Source organism: Harpia harpyja, chromosome 9, assembly GCF_026419915.1.
Source record: "Harpia harpyja isolate bHarHar1 chromosome 9, bHarHar1 primary haplotype, whole genome shotgun sequence".
Classification (NCBI taxonomy): domain Eukaryota; kingdom Metazoa; phylum Chordata; class Aves; order Accipitriformes; family Accipitridae; genus Harpia; species Harpia harpyja.
The window spans coordinates 40886663-40907854 of record NC_068948.1 but is presented as its reverse complement, the minus strand read 5'-3'; the positions used below and the strand labels follow the sequence as shown (position 1 = coordinate 40907854).

The window sequence follows — 21192 nt, the reverse complement described above, 5'->3', positions numbered from 1 at the left end:
TAGAACAGGTGTGTCTCCTTAAATACCTCACATGTCACACTTGTGTCTCATGGATACAGTCCTGCGGGATTATATTAGTACCAGTGCATACCAGCTGTAGCTACCCCCAGCGGTATCCTGTAACTCCTTGCACGGGGGGAGCTGCTCTCCATAGCATGCAGAGCCCCTTGCCACATGACTTTCTGGAGACAGACAGCAACCCTGCGACTGCAGCTTCAGAGCATTTGTGCTCTGGGGGCTGAACCAATTCAGGGACAAGCAAAAGACCTCCTCCAAGAGCAGGAACGAGGCACTGCCAAGAGAAAGTGAACGGAGGACTCCAAGTATTCTTTTCTTTCCCTCCTCTGCGTTTATTACCAGCAAATTCTCAACTGATTTATGCCAAATAGACACTCTGAAGATCTCCGTTAAATAAAAAAAGATGCACGGCTAACAGAGCAAAGTCCACTCAGCCATTCCCAAGCAGAAAATGCTGACAGGGCACGAGGCAGATATGGCTAGTGCAGGATGAAGGAAGGACAAAGGGGAGTGAGCCTCATACATCTCTAAGTCAGTGCAGGAGGAGACACCCCTTGGCAATTTCAACCTAATTCTTCACTAAGCCTTGGAGGATACTAGCTGCTGGCCTAAGCAGCTGAAAGAGCCAACAAGAAAATTTTCAGGGCAGCAAATGCATTAATAGCATTTTTTCCATCGTATCTTTGTGACTGGCACAGATAATAAAAAGAGAAGAGCTACTTGGTTGAGCTATAGCTCTGCATCACAATACAAAGGTGTTCTTCAGCATGAAGAAGAACTGCTCCCATGCCACCCATCTCACGAAAGGCATCTTGTAGTACTTAACAGGGAGCCGGAGCACCGATGGATGCGAGAAGCTGCTGACCAGCATGCATGGCCTCAGAGGTGGAGGACCACAGGGCCCTGTAGAATCCTTCTGTCTTATTCCTCCTTAATAGCACAAGTGCCTTCATTTTTCAGTGAGCGATTCTTGCAGCAGTTTTTAGGAGAGAGAGTACACGAGTGAGAACGCACGCACCAATCTTGATGAAAAGTCTAATTTATGAGGAATCTACCACATCCGTAAGTTATTTCACTGGTTAATTAATTCAGATTTCCAGGTTTGAGCACACATCAGGTTTGTCTGCTCATCCCTACAGTAAATAGCTCCAGGCATCACAAGCAGCCGTCAGGGATGAAGGCAGTGCCAAGCTAAACGTTCTTCTGAAGTGGCGTAGGTAGAACTGTTTCAGTCTACCTCTGCTTTATAACCGCTCGAGGGCTGAGTGATACAGTGGGTTCAATGAACCCCAACTTATCAGTCCAGCGCAAGTCAGAAGCAAAGGGAAATTCTCACATATCCACATCCCAGTCATCTGTTCATCTCACTGGCCATCTCTGATCAAATGAGGGCAGAATAAGGCCATTCCATGATACTTCATTCTCAAACAAATGAGCAGGACCCCAAAGCCCCCAAATCCATCTACCCCTAGGAACATGTACACTTCTTACTACTGGCATTTCTCATCTTCAAGAGGTCTCAAGTCCATAGCGATAAAAATCAGCATTAACTGCCAGGTGAACTCTTACTCTTTAACCAACAATTTATTACACTGGGTCTTTGATTATCAAGCAAACATCTGTTGCAAATGCCATGCCATGTTCTCAGACACCAGAAGTTTAAATGTTGAACAGTCCCCCATAACCAAGATTTAGCATCTTTACGTTTTCTTTATTCTTTGCCAGCAGCAGCGTTAGTGACCTCCTGGCCAGTTAGCAGCCAGCCTGGTAAGAGCACTGAACTTTACACATTTGTCGTGAGATCTTAGAATATACATTGTCACGTCTTTCTCGAGCAACTTGAAACCAAATCACAAGAGCAGGTCTGTGTCCCCAACAGACAAATGAAGGCCCAGCTGTATTTCATAACTGTGCAATATACAGGATGTGCACTTCCAGAAACCTTAGTGACACATCTAATGCAGAAACAATTATTTAAGAACCCATTTAAAGAAAATCGCCACATTTAGTACAGGAGTGCAATCATTCTCTTCATTTTTCCACAAACAAGTTTCAGACTTTGGGAAAACCAGGTCTCCTGAGCAACCTCTCCGTATATCCAGAGTGAGCTGTGTGTTCCCACAGGGAGATAGCAGCACACCCATTTTCTTTGACGACTCAGAAAGTCTGAATTTCTAGGTGAGAGCAAAACAAAATAACTCATTTCAAATAGGAGTAGCTGAGAACAGAACTCTTTACAGGCCTCCATCTAAATGCTCAACTCCCACTCTTGTCTGTACTTGCAAGCATTTAATCCAACTGAGGTTCTTCACCAACCTCCAGCTATTTCGTGACATGCCTGTCTTGGGGTATAAAATCCTAGAGAGCGTCCCCTTAAATCAAATACATTCATTATATAATTGAAGAAGTTTTATGGGGGAAAATGGCAAAATTCTACTGTCATTAAGAAAAAAATTAGTGATCTAGTACATAGCAATGATTAGCCAGATAGCTATCCTTTTTTATTGAGGAACCAGACTCATAATTAAGGTGGTTTTTTCTTAAAATAATATATAAACAAATTATTGGAAAGTTTTACACAATTTTAACCAGTGGAATTTCAGAGTTCAAATAAATTACAAGCTATTTCGCTGTTGGACTGTCTGCCTCTAAGGTCACAATTAATTTAATTTTTGGAAGTTACAGTACCAAACACATGACTAGGAGTAAAATAAGAAAAACTTCTTTAGGGCTTTCTTGCAGTTTGTATCAAATATACAGAAATATACAAATATACAGGAAAATAGGAGCCCAGGTGCACTTATCTTCAGAGGCAGCTCACACACCTTGAGAAGTATGTAAAACATGACAAATTCGAAATTCACTTGCCCATTTAAATTTTGGGGGAGGGTAATGGAGATGAGAGACAGAGGAAGGGGAGGGAAAAAAAAGGGACCAAGTGTTATGTTAGTGACTTTATATATGAACACACAGAGGGAGTTTCCTTTATCTGTGTATCACGTCATAGCAAGTACAGGAAAAGCCATGGCAATGCCATGCCAACAGCTAAATGTGCTTTTATTTATTTATTTATTTATTCAGATAGCATGCAATGGTAGAGGAAGGGTGGATTTAAATCAAAGTAATTTAAAGCTACCAATTTTAATCTTGTTTTACATTTACACTCTAGTTATTTTCATAAAGGATGACCAGTGGGTGGTAACTACTAAGCCATATTGATTTGCAACTAAATGTAGTCTGCTCTCAATTTGGTATTATTTTTTGCTAACCAGAGCGCTGCACTATCTCCAGTTGAAACATTTATTCTATTTTACAGGTATTTATCCAGCTGACGTTTTTTCCTCCTTTTGTTATTTTAATAAACAGCCAATGACTTTTAATAGACATTTTATTGTTCTCATTTGAATCATACTGCCTGAAAATTCAAAAAGTAACCATCCATTGAGAATTTTCTGACTTCATTTTCTTATCAAGCATACTAAACATTTAAGTCCAAACATGTTCAACATTTAAAATAAATTCTTTAATAAAAAGAGAAGTGAGCTGTAGCTGATGATTTAAAGCTGAATTCTCATTGCCTCGTGCTTCAAAATCTAGAGCTACCAGATATTTGCCTCCCATTATATCTAGTTCTTATTCACCAGCTTGGAAAAGGAAAACAAGCATCTTAAGCTTCTTAAGCTTTCACTGTTTTCTCAACTGAAATCCTCTACTGCATTAAATAAACTCAAATTAAAAAAAAAAAAGAAAAAAAAATTTGGCAAAAAATGGCCTCAAGGTCTCCCTGCAAAAGCAGCTACATCTATCAAAAGCCCAGTACTTTCTTACAGACTCCTGTTCCTCATGCTTAGGGACAGACTTTCTGCAGTTGAGCGTTCTGTCTTTCCTTAAACCTTTGGCAGAAGATGAGTAGTGCCCGAATAAAGACAGACCCAAACTCACTAAGATCTATGAAAATTGTTTAAGGCAGCTATTGTAATTTCAAGCAGGTGTTTCTTCCTAGGTATTAAAAAGATTGTTCAATTCAGTAGCCTTTAGCCACTACATCTACGATGCACTTGACTCTTGCTCAATATCCCACAAATTCATAACACAAAGACTACTAAAACACAAATGGAAATAAACAACAATGGGGAAAGAGAAACCCTCGCACACCATGAAAGCAGGAGGCACATATCAATTTCCTACAATATGCATTCTGCTTCCCTTTCTGTAGCATACATACTGAGAGGCTGAGATTGTGTCTGTCCACATTCTGTTTAGCAGTTTATATTGGAGAGAAATAATTTTTTTCCCCAAAAATCTTAATACACATGTCAAATGTAAAAAGATAAAGCTTAATTTGTAATCAGGAAGATGGCAGAGGAACAGAAGTCAGAGCTTCACCTGATCAGACACAATTTTATGTGAAAAGTGCAAAAGAAAGAGGTATTCATGAAACCCTCCCATGCTACTTCCCAATTCATGTTTGTCTTCACAATCGATGACATTTCTCAAACCATTTCTGCACTAAGTTCCGTATTTGTTTATTCCTTCCCAAGGTAGCACTTCCATTTATAAAATTCACACCGTAATTGCTAGCACAGCCCTGGCTGCCTGTCAAGCTTAGGAAACCTGAAATGAAGTCTTTCCTTTTGCCTGCTGGGGCTCAGACCTAGGCAGCCTAGCTACTGCTTCTACAGCCTCCACAGAAGGTCTGTGTCATTTCTTTAAAGTAAATGCTTCATTAAGTGATGAGGCACAGCTATTAGCTCACATGCTCCTTTCTTGTAATAATGTGTGTACACTTACATGAAAGAGTAGAAAGGAATAAAAAGTCAATACATTTACTGTGTCCCTGTGGCTGCATGAACGTCAGAGCAAAATGAACCATTTGTTCTTAAAGTCGGGAGACACTCATCCTATGAGGAGGCTTGCCTAACAGTTTTCAGTATGTGAAATAAATGTAAAATTTCACCTGATTATCCAATGGTTGCTAGTAGGTTAATGGTGACTCATATTGCCACTGACAGAACACACCTCAGTTACATTTTGAGCAAGACTTGCTGCACTTCAGCCAATCTTACAGCCGTCTTAACCAGGAGAGGTGCATCATGCGTGTAGCTACTGGTTTCTGAATGGTGGAGGATCCTGTTCAAGCTCATCCATGACCACAGGTTAAGCATCCAGTAATCTGGCTGATGTGATTACAACAGGAAAAGTAGCAGTATATTAGACACAGTGCCCTGGTCCTACATCATGCTGGACAACTCTCATATATGTAGCTTGGATGTTGATAGACTCTCCCTGGATAATTTAGCAGTTGTGGCTAGATAGCAAACATGCAAAATGAATCGTTCATTCTTACAGGTTTTTGAAAAAACAAAGCCTGGATGCGTTGAAGGGATAAAGCCAGTAAAACCTCTTTGCTCCTTGCTATAAACATCAGTTTGCTGATGTGGGGGGAGAAGCGAGCAGGGGGAGTAAAACTACACATCCCTTCTTTAAAAGGAAGATGACTTGGTACCTCAGAAATAGTTTAGTAAGAACACTATTTCCCTTACCTAATAAAGTTCCTTGTCCAGTATTAAAGCAAAGTAATCTTTCAGTAGCATTTCAGCCACCTCAAAGGGCAATTTAAAAAATAATGTAGGGTTTTGATGTTTAAACAAGCTTTTCCAGCAATTACTTGTTAATAGCATCCAGAGGCTCCAAGAAGCAGGACCCATCATCCCAAGCAATTTATAGTAGCAATACATAGAGTGAGGCAGGGGATTTGAAGGCAAGGAAAACGCTAGGGGCAGCGAGAGGGGGGAGGGTTAAAAACCACAAGTAAGATTGCTAAGTATATCCAACATCTAAAAACTAGAATAAAAGCCAATGCCATGCACCAAAGCTCTCTGGAAATACAAACTGTTAAAAAAAACAAAACAAAGAGTCATTACTTCCTTGTTTGCCCAATCAGATCAGACCTGTGCTTTAGAGAGCTCCAGACTTTTGCTACTCCTTTGGCAGCCCCGTGCCTTTGAGTATTCAGGTGTGCCAGGCAATGACAGCTGACAGGTACAGACTCATTTGCCCCAGGGCTGCCTGGCATGTGAACTCAGAAGGGCTCTGTGAGCTGGAAGAGAAATCTCCCAAGAAAAGAAAGAAACTCTCACAGAAAAGCCTCTCGTAGCCCTCCTCCAAAGAGCTGAGCTGCATTGTTTGTAAGGTGCGTTATTCATGCTCGTGCTGCAGTCCGTACTCCTCCTCAGGGCAGGGGAATGCCACGCTGCAGCGAGCTCACTTGCTCCCAAGTTCACGTGGAAGCATTCCAAGCTACTCAGCTTCTGACAGCTCTCCAACTGCTCTTCCACGCTGTATTGCTTTACATTACATTGCTTTCCCTGCCAGGAGGCACTGCTGTATTACAGTACAATCGTCTAGCAAAATGTAAAACTGATTTTTTCACCTCCCAAATACCAACTGACTGTTGCCACTGCAGTCACAACTATAAGACCTGTTCTGTATTAGACTTTCCTGGTTTTGGGTATATACAAGAGATTTTAATATCTTCCCTCCTCTTCAGCCTCCCTCCCAACTTGCTGCTTCTTCCCTCCCTGTCATGCTCCCCAGTCCTTTCTGTGGAGGGCAGCCATCCTCAGCTTCCAGCCCAAGGTGTCACTACTATTAGAGTTAAAATGCCTAAGCCAGCTCATTAGGTACATTATCAGGCAACCCAACTACCTATAGCACTAAACACAGAAAGTAAGAAAAGTAACTAGTGACTCACAGTTTCATTAACAAGCTCAGCCTTTTGTTAAGTCAGAATTTTAACGAAGAAAGCAGGCTACAGAGGCATTTTATAAACACACACATTTTTAAGGTATTAGGAGGCATTTGGCTCCTAACTCTCTTCATTTCAGTGTGCTTTACATTACTTGTGGGCTGCAAGGCAAAACTAGTTTCCTGCACTGCAGTGTAGCTAGTTTCTTTTCTAGTTTTGTACTATAAACATAGCCATATTATAAGAGCAAAGGTCTAGCTGTCTGTTCTTCAGGAGTAGCCAGAATAGCCTCCCCCCCCACCCCAAAAAGCAGCAGGGGCAGTGGGGGAGGAAAAGCAGTGAAACAGAGTACAGCCAGCCTTCCCTTCTTATACCCTGTGCCATTGTTAAAGATCTCCTGATCCAGAGGTTGCATCCAGGCCATCACTTTTAATAAGAACTTATCCGTCCTTCATCGATTTTTCAATCTGTTTAGACTTCTTCTATCTATAACACCCTTTGGCAATGAGTTTCACATGGTAACTGCTGCTTGACAGAGTGCCTCCTCTTGAATCAATTTAGTTAACACAAGAACCGTGAAGAATCACTCCCTACTCCCCTTCCCCACCCCATTCATTACAGTATAAAACATTTGCAATTTCTATAATAAGTCATCTCTTCTCTCTGGCAAGAGAAATCACTTTGACTGACTTGAGACCCATCTTTGATGGTCTTCTCTGGACCTTCCGTAGCCCTCCGCTACCTTTGAGAAGTGGTAATAAGAACTGCGTAGTGTTTAAGATACTGGCACACCATGAATTTACATAGCAGCATACTGATGGTTTCTGTTTGGTTTACCAGGTTGGGTAAACATCCAGAGTTTGCTGATTCTTCAGGGAGTGCAGCATTTCCTCGCAGTTGGCCATCAGTCTCTCTGCAAGACCTTTTTGGGGACTCACATCAGATAGTGCTCTTAACTAGTCTGCTGAGGTGACAGGTGAAATTTTTTTTTTCATCTCCCAACAACTGCTGCCACAGATCTCTCAATTTTTTTTACCCAATTCAAGCCAGTCAAACTCACAGCTTTCAAATCCTGCCATTTCCCCCCCCCTCAAAGTCTTCCCAAAAGCATGGCAGTTTGCAGCCACTCACAGCTACTTTCTTTCACCTGTACGCCCAGTGAGAAGTCCCACAAGCCAGAGAAGCAGAAAGTACATGGTTCTCCCCAAAAAGCAGGGGCAAGCATTGTTGCATTAAAATCTATACTGAGCAAGCAAGGGAACTTTCTTAAGCTTATCCCAGCGAATATCCCAGTCTTAAGAAATTTCCCAGGTGTCCCATATAATGAGCGACTGTCCTGAAGGATCAATCAGACTTGGCACTGTGATGCACAATTCACTACCCTGCCTCATGAACCCATGCTAATCCCAAGAGATGTGCTTCACCAAATATAGCTGCTCCCTATAATTGCTTGGCTTATCTGCCTTCTCTTAGCTGAACTACCATGGTTCCAAAAGCCCTTAAAATTAATGATAGATATGATAAATTAAAACCCATCTACCTGTATAGTGCTACGTGTATCACTTGTTCACAACAGCACTGTCACAGTGCTCAGCTGCAGTTTCTGTATGCTTCTTAGTAGCAGCTCAAATAGTGCCAAATTAGCGAATGCTGGGAAAAACATCAGAGCAGTTTGTTTGACCCCAGTTTCAGAATTTCTGGGAGACAGTTGTAACACGCCATGAGAAAGATAACACAAAACAAAGTTATGAGCTGAAACACTGCATCTCAGCATACCTGACCAGAAAACTGAGCAGGTAATTTGAGCAAACACAGACTCCTGTGAACATGTGGTTAACAAAAGTAGCTCAAGACAGCTTAAAAAAATAATAGCACAGACACATTTTACTTCCATAGTTACAAATCTCTGAATTGGAATGAGCAAACTATAGAAATAACAAGCTCTGTACATCAACAAAACTCTAGTACTACCCACAAGCATAAGATAGCATGCAAAAGCTAGGCGAATAATGTAAGCCAGTTCAGCATATTGAAATCTAAACCTTCCTTCTGGATGTCTCATTTTCTGAACATTTTGCATACAGTGCCTGCAAAAATAACACTGGGTGTGTTATGTGCTGGGGAGAAGAGTCCCTTTCCTTCTGTTTCCTAAGGAAACTAATGTGGGATAGAACATTACTTTTACTCAATAGGATGAGAAATTCCACCAAATCCCTTGCTGGAGCTCTGACATAAAGGCAATTCAGAAAGTCAGCCAGAGACCTGCCCACACCCATCACCATTATTTTCCAAGACTGGAATGAGAAAAAGTTGCATTTAAGTTTTGCACTCAGCCTCAAATCTTAGTCACCTCAATTTTCTCTTTTGAAATATACACACAATATATGCACACACATATATAAATCACTTGTGGTGTTTCTTCTGAAATCCCTACTCTGACTGTTCTTGAGCTGCTGAATCTAATAGATGGCTTCCCCATTTAATTTACCCCCATATTATAAAATGCTGCCATCCAGCGAGGGATCAGAACCAGCTAGGAGCTTAAATACGGAAAACAGAACAGCCTGCTCACAATGAGCACAAAAAGTTATCATTGTAAAGCAGTTCACAAAAAGTGTCTTAAACACTATTACAAGAAAGTGGCAGTCTTTTCAGAGCTACACCAAGCAGGAAAGAGTTTGAGTTACAGGGCTACGTCACTTGCTGCTGTCCGGGAAGATGTGCACAAATGTCTAAGGAAGCAGTTAGTATCTCACTGGACTCCTGTCCAGGCCTTGAGCTGCAAAAAGTCAGCATGTACTGTTTGCTCACATTCCCTTTCTTTGGTAACCAATTGAGAACATGTTACTTAGCTTTAGCATGAGCCAAGAAAATGCATTTCTTCTTAGTTTAAAAACACTAGCTCCAGCTCAACTGGTTTCAGAGAAGATTTAGCTGAGAAGAATGAGGATGCCCTCCTTGAGATAGATGTTCTGGCCTCATGTGGGCATAACTCTCCCAGCAGGACTTGACAATGGATGTTATTGCAGAAAATGCATTTAAGCTCAGTTCTGTTAATATGGTCCTCATCCAGTTGAGACTAGAGGATCTCTGTTCACCTGGTATCTTCCTCATTTATCCTGCCATTGTTCCAGAAGCAGAACTATTACTGGCGAGGAAAAGTTACCCATAGTAAGGGAATGGGTTCTTCTTCTAAGCCACAGAAAGGGGACAATGGGTGAATTTACTTTGCAATTTGAGAAGAGTACTTCTTATCATCTAGGACATTTGCATAAAACAGCTTCCTTAGCTCTTGGTTTAATGAATAAAGGAATCAAATCTTTCAATACGTATTGCAAATAACTGCAAAGATTTGCCATCTGAAACAGCTATACATGGCGCTCTCTCCATACCCACCATCTACAAGTAAACATTTCTCAAGAGATCATCTGGGAGAGCTGGAAGTGGGCGGAGCTCAATGCCTAGCCAAGTTGACTCTTCAAGGAAAAATTTGGACAACATAATGCTGAAAGTCTTGGAGATACTTTGCAGTGGCTTCACTATGTTCAGTTTTTCCTCAAACAGATGTTCTTAAGATTTTCTAACATGCTGGTAATTTTCCTGCTGTATCAAATTTCTTGATACCTACTTGGGAGAAAACTTGGTTGATGCATTAACATTTGCATGGCATATTTCTTTGTGCTGTGAAAAAAGTCAAGTGAAGAGGTGAAGAAACTTGGCCCAAAGTCAGAAGGGCAGCTGCAGAGCTGAGGGGCGACCCCCATCCTCACTCCCTTAACTCCTTGTCATTTTGCAGCTAAAGAAAAGCATAGCCAACAGGCAGTTAGATGAATGACAAACCTGCACAGCTATCTGGCTTCAACCGCTTGAGCTAAAGCTGCTTCTTACAGTCAGTAGCAGAATCATAACCATCTCTTCTCAGGGGCAAGCCCTGGGAGCCACCTAGCAGGCATACACTGGTGATACACTATACCCCATGATCTATCCGTGGGGTTAGGCAGAAAGTAGTATCCAAGGTACCTATCATGGCAACATCTAAATGCAAGTATCAGAGCACTTTACAGACAAAAAGGTCTTTCCCCCAGGCTGTTTAAAATTTGCATGTTCCTGTGTAGCACTGAAGATAGCAGCAATGGTGATTCATTAAGATAATGATTTAAGTAGGAGGCTTAAGAAAGTCAGGGTGGATTAACATCCAAAGAGCTACCGTTGGAGCTTCTCCACTCCAGGCTGCCACCTTGCCTTTTAAGGGAAGGGAGGAATTCCAAAAGTCAGGAGAACTATCAATTAACAGCAACTATATCACAACTGCAATGCATTAAAGCACAAGAGCACCATCTCTACTCCAGCCCATCCTCCTTGGCAAGGTCAAGCACAAAATTTTATGCTGCAGGAAAATTTCATGGCATTATAAATTATTGGCTTTTCCTTTATTTGATTAGTTTGTTAGTGTAGGCTCTCCTTAAAAAAAGATTGTGTAAAATTTCTTTTAAACTAATTTTCTCTCCATCTTAAAAACAATACAAGTTTTTCTCCGACGAATTGTCTTTCCCCATTATGAAATAATCAGATGGATTTGATAAATTGATTGCTCCCCACATAATAATGTAAATATACCCATTGGAAGAAAGCACACAAGTCCTTTCCACACCCCAATATTTAATCAAATTGTAATCAGTTACAAGTTGAAACATGCATTCTGTCCGTAACACGAAGTTAATGCTCAGACAGTAACAGGCAGCTCATACTTCATCCCTGCTAAGAGAAAGGCCTTTGTACAGTGATTTTGATATAATACTTTCAGTTGCCTTCTAGAGAGATGCACAGGCAACCAATTTTGCTATTCTTCTGCTCACTCATAGTAGTTGCAATAGGGCATCCCAGTGTATATTGCCCCACTCACCGCTAGCTGTGCTTGGTCTGAACGTCTTCTAGGCACTCTATCCCATGCTGATTCAGTACAGAATAGCTTCCTAGAATGCAATTATAGACAGAGTAAGGGTTTGTCTTAAAAAGGGATTATTCCAGAACAGCTATTCCTTATTAACTATTCCCAATCCCCTCTTCATTAGGATGATGAAGTTAATTGGGAATAGCTCTTCTGCTCAGATTTGTAACTTACCTTGGTCTGAATCAATGACCCTGTTTAGATGAGCCCTTAGTACAGCATCATACAATCATAGCAATGGCTTCACCAATAAAAACAGACTCATAGTTGCAATGAAGGGAGAGCTACTGCGTGGACACATCTCAGCTGAGTTTGCTGTAAGTTGGACAGATAACAGGATCAAGAAATACATAAAAAAATAGTTGTTCCTATAATGTTAGATCTCATCAGTACTGCATGTGACATTTTGTACTTTACAAGTCTCTGGATCTGCTTTGTTCAAACTTGGTTTATTCCTTAGATATATGGAGACCTTAACAGCAGGGAAATTTTGAGTTCTGTAGCTTCTTTGTTTATTAAGTTCTTAGCTTGCAAGATTTCTCATCCAAAAAGGGCTGAGAAAGTACCTGGCACATCTTGGATGCTTATTGAATACATTAAATAAATCAAACGTTTTATGATAAAATTCCACTCCCCCACACCAAACAGATGTAGGTGCAAGTCAAAGAGGCTTGAAAAATTGCACTAAAATTGATTTTGCTCCAGTTTTCCCCAAAGGAAAAAACTTGTGTGTGGGTTGAGACAAAAACACGGAAAATTTCAGCTATCATGAACAACTGAAAAAAGAAATGGAGGAAAGACAGAAGCCAAAACTGAACTTCACATTTGGAGTACATAATTTATATTCTCTACAGTGTTCTGTATTACAGGCTTTCCTGGACTTACACGTTAAGTGAAAGTCTTTTCCTTGGGCTCATCACACTTCTAGAAAAAAATGCCAGATAGCTTAATGCTGGAGTCTCCTAGCCTACTCGGGAAACCACAGACCATAGAGAAGGTTCTTTGGTTGATTTCAGATTCTGAGAGGCTAGAAAAGATAGGACCCAACATAGCTGAGGATGTCTGTCACAAAACTGGGGGAAGAGTTACTTATAGACACTTGTCAAGTCCTGCAGCACAAAAATCTGAGAAAAATCTTGAATACCTACAACTTAAAATACATGCAAAGCCATCTCATGTTGCATGTGTTATTGGAAGGGAACAGAAACAAAACATACCCTGTTAAGGTTGCTTCTAGACTGTTAGAGTATGACTTGATTTGGTATGCCTGACTGTTAAACTTCACCATCTGCATCACTTTCCGCACCTGAGGTCTGTGCCCAGGAAGTTGGGTTCTGGTGAGGGGCATAGGGCAGAAAGTTTCAGTGGTCACAGTTCAGTCATTTCCAAGGATGATACTGGCATCTTAAAGGAGCTTTCTGACAAAGACAGCACAGAACTCACTATTTCAGGGCAGCATTCAACTGCCAGACCCGCATGACCATTTCTTGTGTCCCTGCAACTCCTTATTCATACCACACCTCCCACATTCACACTGACAAAGCTGGTCCATCCTGTACATGGAGTGAATCAGGGATCCCGTGTCAAAAAATAGCAGGTGATCCAGCCTGCCATTACTTGATCACAGTATCTGCGTAACTACCAGTCTTCCTTTGCATATAGGCAATCTTAGTCCGTGTATGTAATATTTTATAAGCAACTTTTATGGGTTCTTTTCCCCATAGGAGAGAAAATTGAGAGACGTGATAGAAAGGGGAAAGGGCAATTATAAATATATGCAAGTCAAATCAGGAAAAAAAAAAAAGAAAAAAAAAAAGAAACTGAAACCACTTCCAGTCTCTCTCTCCAACAAATTCCACACTCTCATGGTCTCTGGCACCACTTCACAGTAACCTCAAAAGATGTTCACCTGCTCCCACAGCACTAAGAAACAAACAGTGAAGCAGGAACAAAGAAGCTCCCACCTAGGATGACCAACGTAATCCCCTGACAGCACATCACAAAGGAAAAACCTTATCATTAAAGCAGAAGAAAAACAAACACACAGGCACACACACACAGCTCTACTGCTGTGCGCTATTAGCATCCTCCCCATTTTCTATACGCATCTAATATCAGGAGATTTATATTCAGGCCAAAAGCTCATGCTGGCAGGAGAGGAAAGTACTTTGGAGAAAAGAGGGGAAGGGGAAAAAAAAAGCCTACAGTTTCTTGGCTTGTGATCAGGAGGCTGGATGCATTCTGTGGAACTAGGCCAAAGCGTTAGTTATTATATTCAAGAGAACATCTGAATCCCAGCTCAAGGGAGCCGAGTTTGCGGCTCTCATTTATGCTGTATATCAATTGAATATCAAACCACATTTTCCGCCTTCTGAATAATAAAGCTTAATAGTTTGGGACTCCCATATGGTCTATTGTTAAAATATTTCCAAACACTGGCTGCTGTTTTATTTCTGAAGGAAAGATTTCTCTTTCCTCTTCAAGCTTTACTTGTTTAAAAGATGCTTGTAGTAAAAACTAAATATATTAATCTTTTAAATATTTCCAGAGTTTTAAGAAGGGCTGAAAAATGAGGGGATAAGGAAACGCAAATACATTTTGAAATTGGCTTTTTTTTTTTAATGTCACATGCAAATGTTTGTTCCAGGCAGAAGCAGCTGGTGCCACCAGGCTCTGCTGTTTAGAACAGGGGGTGCAGAAGCTTTCAGAAACCATGAGCTGCTCTAACAAAGGAGGACCACACAGACTCAAACCATTCACAAAAGGACCCAGGCCGATTATTTGACTATTACTTACAAGGAAGCTTGGCCAGTAACGTAGGCAATAAATACTGGAGAAACCTGTTCTGTGCATAACCCGGGTTTGTCTTTTCACAAGTCCTGCTCTCTAATTAGCTATTCATTCCTGGAGGGCATTGCTGATGGATGGAGTGTATCAGTTTGGTGTATTTTTTTTAAAAAGTTAAGAAAGTTGTTAAATAATAAAAGCATCAGTATAAAAAACACTCTGCAGTGTGTTAGGAACAGTCACTAGTGCTCCTTCCCAGTCACACCAGAAAAGGGTATTCCTGTTCTTTGTACTTTGCAGAAAAAGACTTAGTGGCAGAGAGATTCTCTAACTTGCAAGGGCTGCAGTGCCCTGCTCAGAGCCCGGATGAGAACTGAGAAACACTCATCTTTTGGTCCTGCATTCACCCCCCATTCAATTAGCATGGAAAGACTCAACTGCTCAATGAGCAGAAGTGAAACCACGCAGCACTGCCTGGTTGTGCACTGGTGTGAACCTCCAGCTCCACTTCACCCAGCTCTTGCCCTCTCTATGAAATGCTTCAAGCTCGCTCTGACAGGAGCTCTCACTGCAGCACCAGCTTGCATGTCTGCCGGTCAGTCAGCAAAGCAGAAGGTGCTGAGCTAGGCATGGCCAACAGCATAACACAGCACAAAAATGTAGCAGTTCCTACGGCCCAGGGAGCCGCGTGGAAACTTCTGCTCTCTCCTCCTTATTCTTCTGTTCTAGCCTTCATTGCTGCTTCTCATTCCCGTCTCCTACTTCCCTCCTTCTGCCTGTGTGTTCCCCTCCCCTCCATCACCTATCTGCCCCCCATCACCTGCTGTCCTCCAGTGTACAGGTCTTCAGAGTCAGCTGTCCTAACCCTGAAACTGGTTGCTCATACTCATCAGCTGCCTCCTCACCAGAAAGGAAGAAATTCCAGTATTTCAACATTCGCTTTCATCCCAATTCAGGGAAAAAAACTGAAATTAGAGACTCTTTGTAAAACGGAAGTTCACAAGTTTAAAAAAAAAAAAGAGAAACCTATTTGTGAACACCAGTGCACTTTGTGTCATTTGAAATGGAATATTTTTACATTACTGAAACCAAAGTTGGTTCATTTTGGTTTGGTGACCTGACCGGAGAAATTTTGTTCTGAGTCAGTACACTATTGAACTGCTTTTATTCCCACAATGCTGCATTGACTCAGACACTGCAGTTTGGCAGCCTGATAACCCTGGTCTCACTTCTGGGGCAGTTCCCATAGCACACACTGAGGTGTCTTGTGGCACAGCACGGTCTCCAGGAGAGCTGTAACGCCATATGGGAAGGCCGAGGCCCTTGGAGTCCAGCAGAAGAGGATGGGTACATCAGACAACAGCTCTCTGAGCAGCTGAGGACTACCTGAATCCAACACTGTTTTGAACCAATTCTGAGTGAAGCCTTTCAGACCAGTTAAAGAAAAGCAAAGCAAAGAGCTATTCCCATTCAGGTAGTATAGACAGGTCAATGCAATATTTCTGGTAAAGAGCTAGTTTATTAATTTTACAGGTGATCAGAAATCTAGAATTGGGCTTTTCTAGAAAAAAATGTTTCTATTTTAAAGAAACTGTATTTTTCCCTGAAAAAGCCACTCCAAAGAAAAACTCAAATCAGTCTCCTACTGACCACAGTAGCATTCTTACAAACTGTCTTAAAAATAATACAGTGAACGAAGCTCACTCTTACAGAAATTTCTCCAGCAGGGAACTTAATTATAGCAATATCAGCTGCCCTTTGCCTCCTACACAGCTCCTGTTGTGACCCAAGGACTGTAGGATTGAGTTCATCAACCGAGTATAACAACTAGTTTAGAGAGAGTCTGACAAGTATTGAACTAGAGGTTTTGCAACAGATGTCTGAATGGTCGATCCCTTGCTGCTTCTAGCCGAGGCATGGACACGGCTTCTCTGATAGCTGGGTAGAAACAAGTGCTGGTGGAGTTGCTGAAGGCTCCGAGTTCTGCCCCAAACATGAGGGGTGCCACCAACTCATGCTCAACAAACAGTTCTTAAAACAAGTGGAGAGGACTCAGTGGGAGGATTAGTATGTATTCACAGAGAGCTGTTTTAGTAGTTTTCCTGTAGACTCTATAATGCTTCTCTTGTAATGTGTGTTCTTACCCCTAGGTCTGTATATCTGAGAGAAGGTAGAGTGCAAGTGCATGTATGGTTTTGATTTACTTTAGAAAAAAAGGAAAAGGAGAGACACTTAGCCTGTAGTTTCAGTGTTGGAAACTGCAATAAACCTCTCTTTTTAAACCCCATAACCTTGTGACTGTTTTATAGTTATAAGGAATCATAACCAGAGAAAGATTTAGCCTAACAGTGATCTGCCCTCAAAGACATTAATCTGTCACATCTAATAGAAGGGGAATAAGGAGACAAACCTTTCTGCTAAGTAATTCAAACAGATGGCATATGGCTTTGGTGGGAACTTACTGTAAGTTGCCCCTGTAACAAGGGTAAATTTGACAATGCTGCACACCCAAAGACACTGTTTACGAGTCAGCGTGAAAAATATCTCTGCATGATTTCCTTGTGCTTTAAAACCTGAATTCTCTATGATCATATCTCACCGCTTTTGTGGTTGACGCATCCAACCAGCTTCCCACCCACTTTTTCACCCCCTTTATGCCAGTAAGATTGAGTCTTTCTTTTGTTTGCAATTTTTTCCTCTTCTCAAAGTATTTCTTTACTTTTGAGGGATCAGCAGAAGATAATCATGTGTATCGTGCCAACGTGTTAAAGCACAGTTTTCTATCAATATTTCAAATATAATTTTGTTTGTCTGGGCTTCTAGTAGTTTCTTTCTTACCCCATAAAGCACACAAAAGTCTTCAGGTTAGTTTCTTTTTTCTTTCCTTCTCCATGCCTTATATGGGAAATAAAGGGTTTGTTTTCTCTCCATCTCTCTTCTTCCCCCAAACCCCAATCCCCAGCTTCTCTTTTCTAGTTTTATCATGAGTTCTCTCCCTCCTTTTTTCATCCACTGTGTTTCTCCAAACTCACAGTAAAAAGCATTTCTGGATCGCCTTGCTCTGGGCTCCTTCCTCTCCTCCAGAGTAGCAATAAATGGCTCCTGGGACACTTTGCTCTGTTTTCTTTCTTGTAAAAAAGCCAAAGCTTACTCAACTCTCTTTTCCTCAGGTCTGCCACTCAGCCCACTAACCTATCCCCATTTTCCACCCACACTGAACAAGCCATAAGGTTTCCAAACTTGTCTGGAGAGCTTAATCCTAAATTCAGGTCATTGTCCTATAAGAGACCAGACATGAAACCAATACCAATGCTTAAGAGTTCTCATGATATCTCAAAGCAGGTGAAAACCATTATTGTCGGATTCCTAACATGCAACAAGTCTGATAGGGAGCAATGAAAGGTATGGGGCAGCAAGAGACCAAATTCACATGCAGTGGCAGTCCAGGAGAGTATACTGAATTCAGAGGAGCAGTAAACTTAGACACGGGTTTTCCAGACCAGTCGGGGAGGGTTGGTATTAGAGGACCCGAGAATAATCCCCAGATTACCCTTCAACACGCTCACAGGGAGCAAATGTCACTTTGCATGGTGAAGCATGCCAGCCAGGGAGCATGCTTTATGTTTCATGTTAATGAGTATTAGCATGGAACCCAACTTCCTTCCCCTCCCTATTTTTGATATAATTAAGGACTAGAATGAGCATTTTGTTTCAGTCTACAACAGCAACAGACCACAGCACTGCAGAATAACAGGAAAGGGAGAGAATGAAGGAGAAAGAATCCAGGTGGTAGACACTTACTGCTCTGGCCACTGCACGAAATGAAGGCTTGAGTGCACATTTTTGCCTGATTGCATAGCTGTCTCTGCTACCCATCTAATCTGCTTAGAAAACTGGTTTTGAAGGATATGGTTCAGACATACCACTCGCATGGGGGGGTGGGGGGTGATGGGGGGGGGGGAAAGTGCTGCAGCTGCAAAAGATAAAATAGAGACAACTAATTTTCTCAGAGGTTGCAACACAACCTCTCCCCCTCCTCCACATGCAGTCACTGCACTGGCAGGATAAGCTGGAGATTCTCCAGCGTAAGCAAGAAGGCACAATAAGGTGTGCAGGCCCTTCTCCACCCCGATACCCACAGCCCTTGGGGGTACCACAGAAAACAGAGGCTGACAGCCCAGCCACTCAAAAGGAGGTGGTGACATTCCTCCGCCTGCTCATTTCAATTGCGTTACCATTTTTCAGAGGGGGACGTGAGAAACGCACATTGCTAGATGTTATGCTGAGACAATAATGAACGTAAGGGAGTTGCAGACTCCTGTTGTACCAATTGGTGGCTGGGTTCTGAACTCTCATTGTGTGATCCGATTTCTCCTGTCATCCAAGCCATTTTGCAAACTCCAAGCATACGTTCATTTAAGCCATGTGTCCTGAAATCTAAACAGCTGAAGGGGACGGGAGGGGTAGGGAGAGAGGAGAACCACTGGATTTCTGGTGACAGTGTCTAAAATACACATTTGCACAAGGAAGTCTCACTTTAGATAGTCACTTAGCAAAACAACTACAGCTGCTGACAGGCAAGAGGTACAGTTTCAAGTGACAATCAGACATAAAATAGGCCAAATAAATTACTGCAGTCTAAAGGGAGTGGGTGTGTGTGCTCCCACAAATGTAACAGAGATAACAAATGGATTACCAATGGGTGACCCAATGTCAAGATTAGGAGACCCAGTTCTCATTTCAGTTACACCGTAGCAATGACATTACCTAAGATCTAGCAGAAGTGAAACTGAAATCAGAGTCCGACCCAGGATGTCAGAGAGGCAGCTGCTTTAGTTTTTTAATGCCTAGAATTTCAACCCAGTTTGCTTTGTTTCAGGAGTCTAAGCTGTCTTTGGCAGAAGGGCGAGCAGCCTTTGCCAGCTGCCACGTGATCTGCAACGATGTTTTCTAAATGGAATTGTTTGGGGTTTTTTTTGAGGTGGGGATGGGGGAGAGGAGGTGGGGGTTGCTTGTGATGAAGGCAGGCAGCATGAGAAGTATATTGGCTTTTTTGTCCCTTTCCTCAAAGGTATTTTTTTCCTTTATATCCATTCCCTGCCCATATATACACTTACCCTCTTCTCTGTGCTCTCCTACACGTAGACCCATCTGTTCTTTGAAAGTATCAAGCATGCCAGTTCTGGTGTTTGTGGGGTCTTTAAGGAGACATTGTGTGAGTGCCTACTCCCTGACTGAAGTAAAATAGAAGGGTTTTTTACATGTATATAAATAATTTTGAAGCTTTCCAAATATTAATTGCTTACAGAAATTAAACATCTGCTAACAATAAACTCCCCATACAAATGAGAAGATAGTTTCTGTCTGACTAAAATTCTTTCCCCTGTTAATTGCTAAGAATACCATTTTCTTGTCTTTTACAATGGCAATTTCATTAGTTCCCCAATTATCAAAATATTTCAGTCCTTTCATGACAGAAAGGAAAAGATCCAATTGCCATCTCCAACTCAACTTTCAGGGTCCTGCAAAACCAAGTGAGAAACTGGCAATTATGACTAGCCACGAAAAGTCCTCAGAGCAGAGACTGACTATGTGGAGTGCAGAGTCCACCTGCACACCTTCTCTCCCCACATCACCCACAGTCCCCCAGGAGTCTGCTGAATTTTCACAAATATTATACTACAGGCTACATCTGACTGTGGCAACTAGGTACTGCAAGTGCAAAGAGGAGCTGAAATGCTGATAATGCGAGAATGCTTAGAATAGCTGATGCCAGGGGGAGAGAAGGGGGCCACCAGCTGAATTTGCATCACACAAGGAGATAAGTCAGTTGGGTAAAAGCCCCCATATGGCTGCTTGGGAACATAGAGCTGAAAGGGCTTTCACTGCTTGGAGAACTACAGATCTCCTCCAGCTTCTCATCTCACTCTGTGCAACTTGGTGCAGAAACATAAAGAAAAAAATTCCAAACCCCCACAGTATTATATTATACAGGAAAAGCAACTAGTCTTTTGCATGAGTATGTTTTCTGCATTCAAGAACCTCAAAGCACTTAGCTACAGTACTTGCCCTCTTTCCACTTAAGGGATGAAAGGCCAGGCCTTGCTCGCTCAAGGTCAAATAGCAAGTCCAGCAGCAAAAGATGACTAGGACTCAGTTACATCCAAATCCCATTCAATCGTTCTACCCATTAGATTGAAGAGACGTTAAACACCCTCACGGCATCAACAATGACTAATGACCTCCCAGGTCAGCCTGTGATAGAGAACTGGGAACTCACACATATCCTTCCTCTGCCTCCCACTCCTCTATTCCCACTCCAATATTGTTCCAAAGCCCACGTGATGAGATTTTCCTAATCAGCAATTAAATAGTTAATGCTTACATTACAGCAGATGGAACAGGAGTTGCTGCAGGGAAGGTATGCAGAGGGAAGGAGGAGAAAAGAGACAGCAAGGAGGAAAAAGCAGGCAGAGAAACAATCCTGAAGGAAAGCAGTTTTCCCACTAAAAGGACTGATTAGTTGACAACATAACCCTTAAGACTTTGTCTAGACTAGGATAAAATGCTATATTGTTGAAGGCGTTTGAGAGGCGTAGTGTAGGTAAGGCTCACAGCCTTTGAGCATGTGGTAGCCAAGGTGAGAGACTAATTAGGACATGTTCACTAACACGTCTTAATGTTCCACTTT

The 21192-nt window shown here is 41.8% G+C and overlaps 1 protein-coding gene and 1 long non-coding RNA gene across 2 annotated transcripts in view; one reads left to right on the top strand and one right to left on the bottom strand.

Annotated features, from left to right (window-relative positions):
• The window catches only part of LOC128145502 (uncharacterized), a 188940-nt gene that overhangs the window by 96885 nt on the left and 70863 nt on the right, over nucleotides 1–21192 (top strand). The gene's annotated exons all lie outside the window — the stretch shown is intronic.
• The window catches only part of HIC2 (HIC ZBTB transcriptional repressor 2), a 74906-nt gene that overhangs the window by 22324 nt on the left and 31390 nt on the right, over nucleotides 1–21192 (bottom strand). The window contains exon 2 of the mRNA XM_052795690.1: nucleotides 11670–11739. The gene's annotated coding sequence lies outside the window, so the exon portion shown is untranslated. The remainder of the gene's footprint in view (nucleotides 1–11669; nucleotides 11740–21192) is intronic.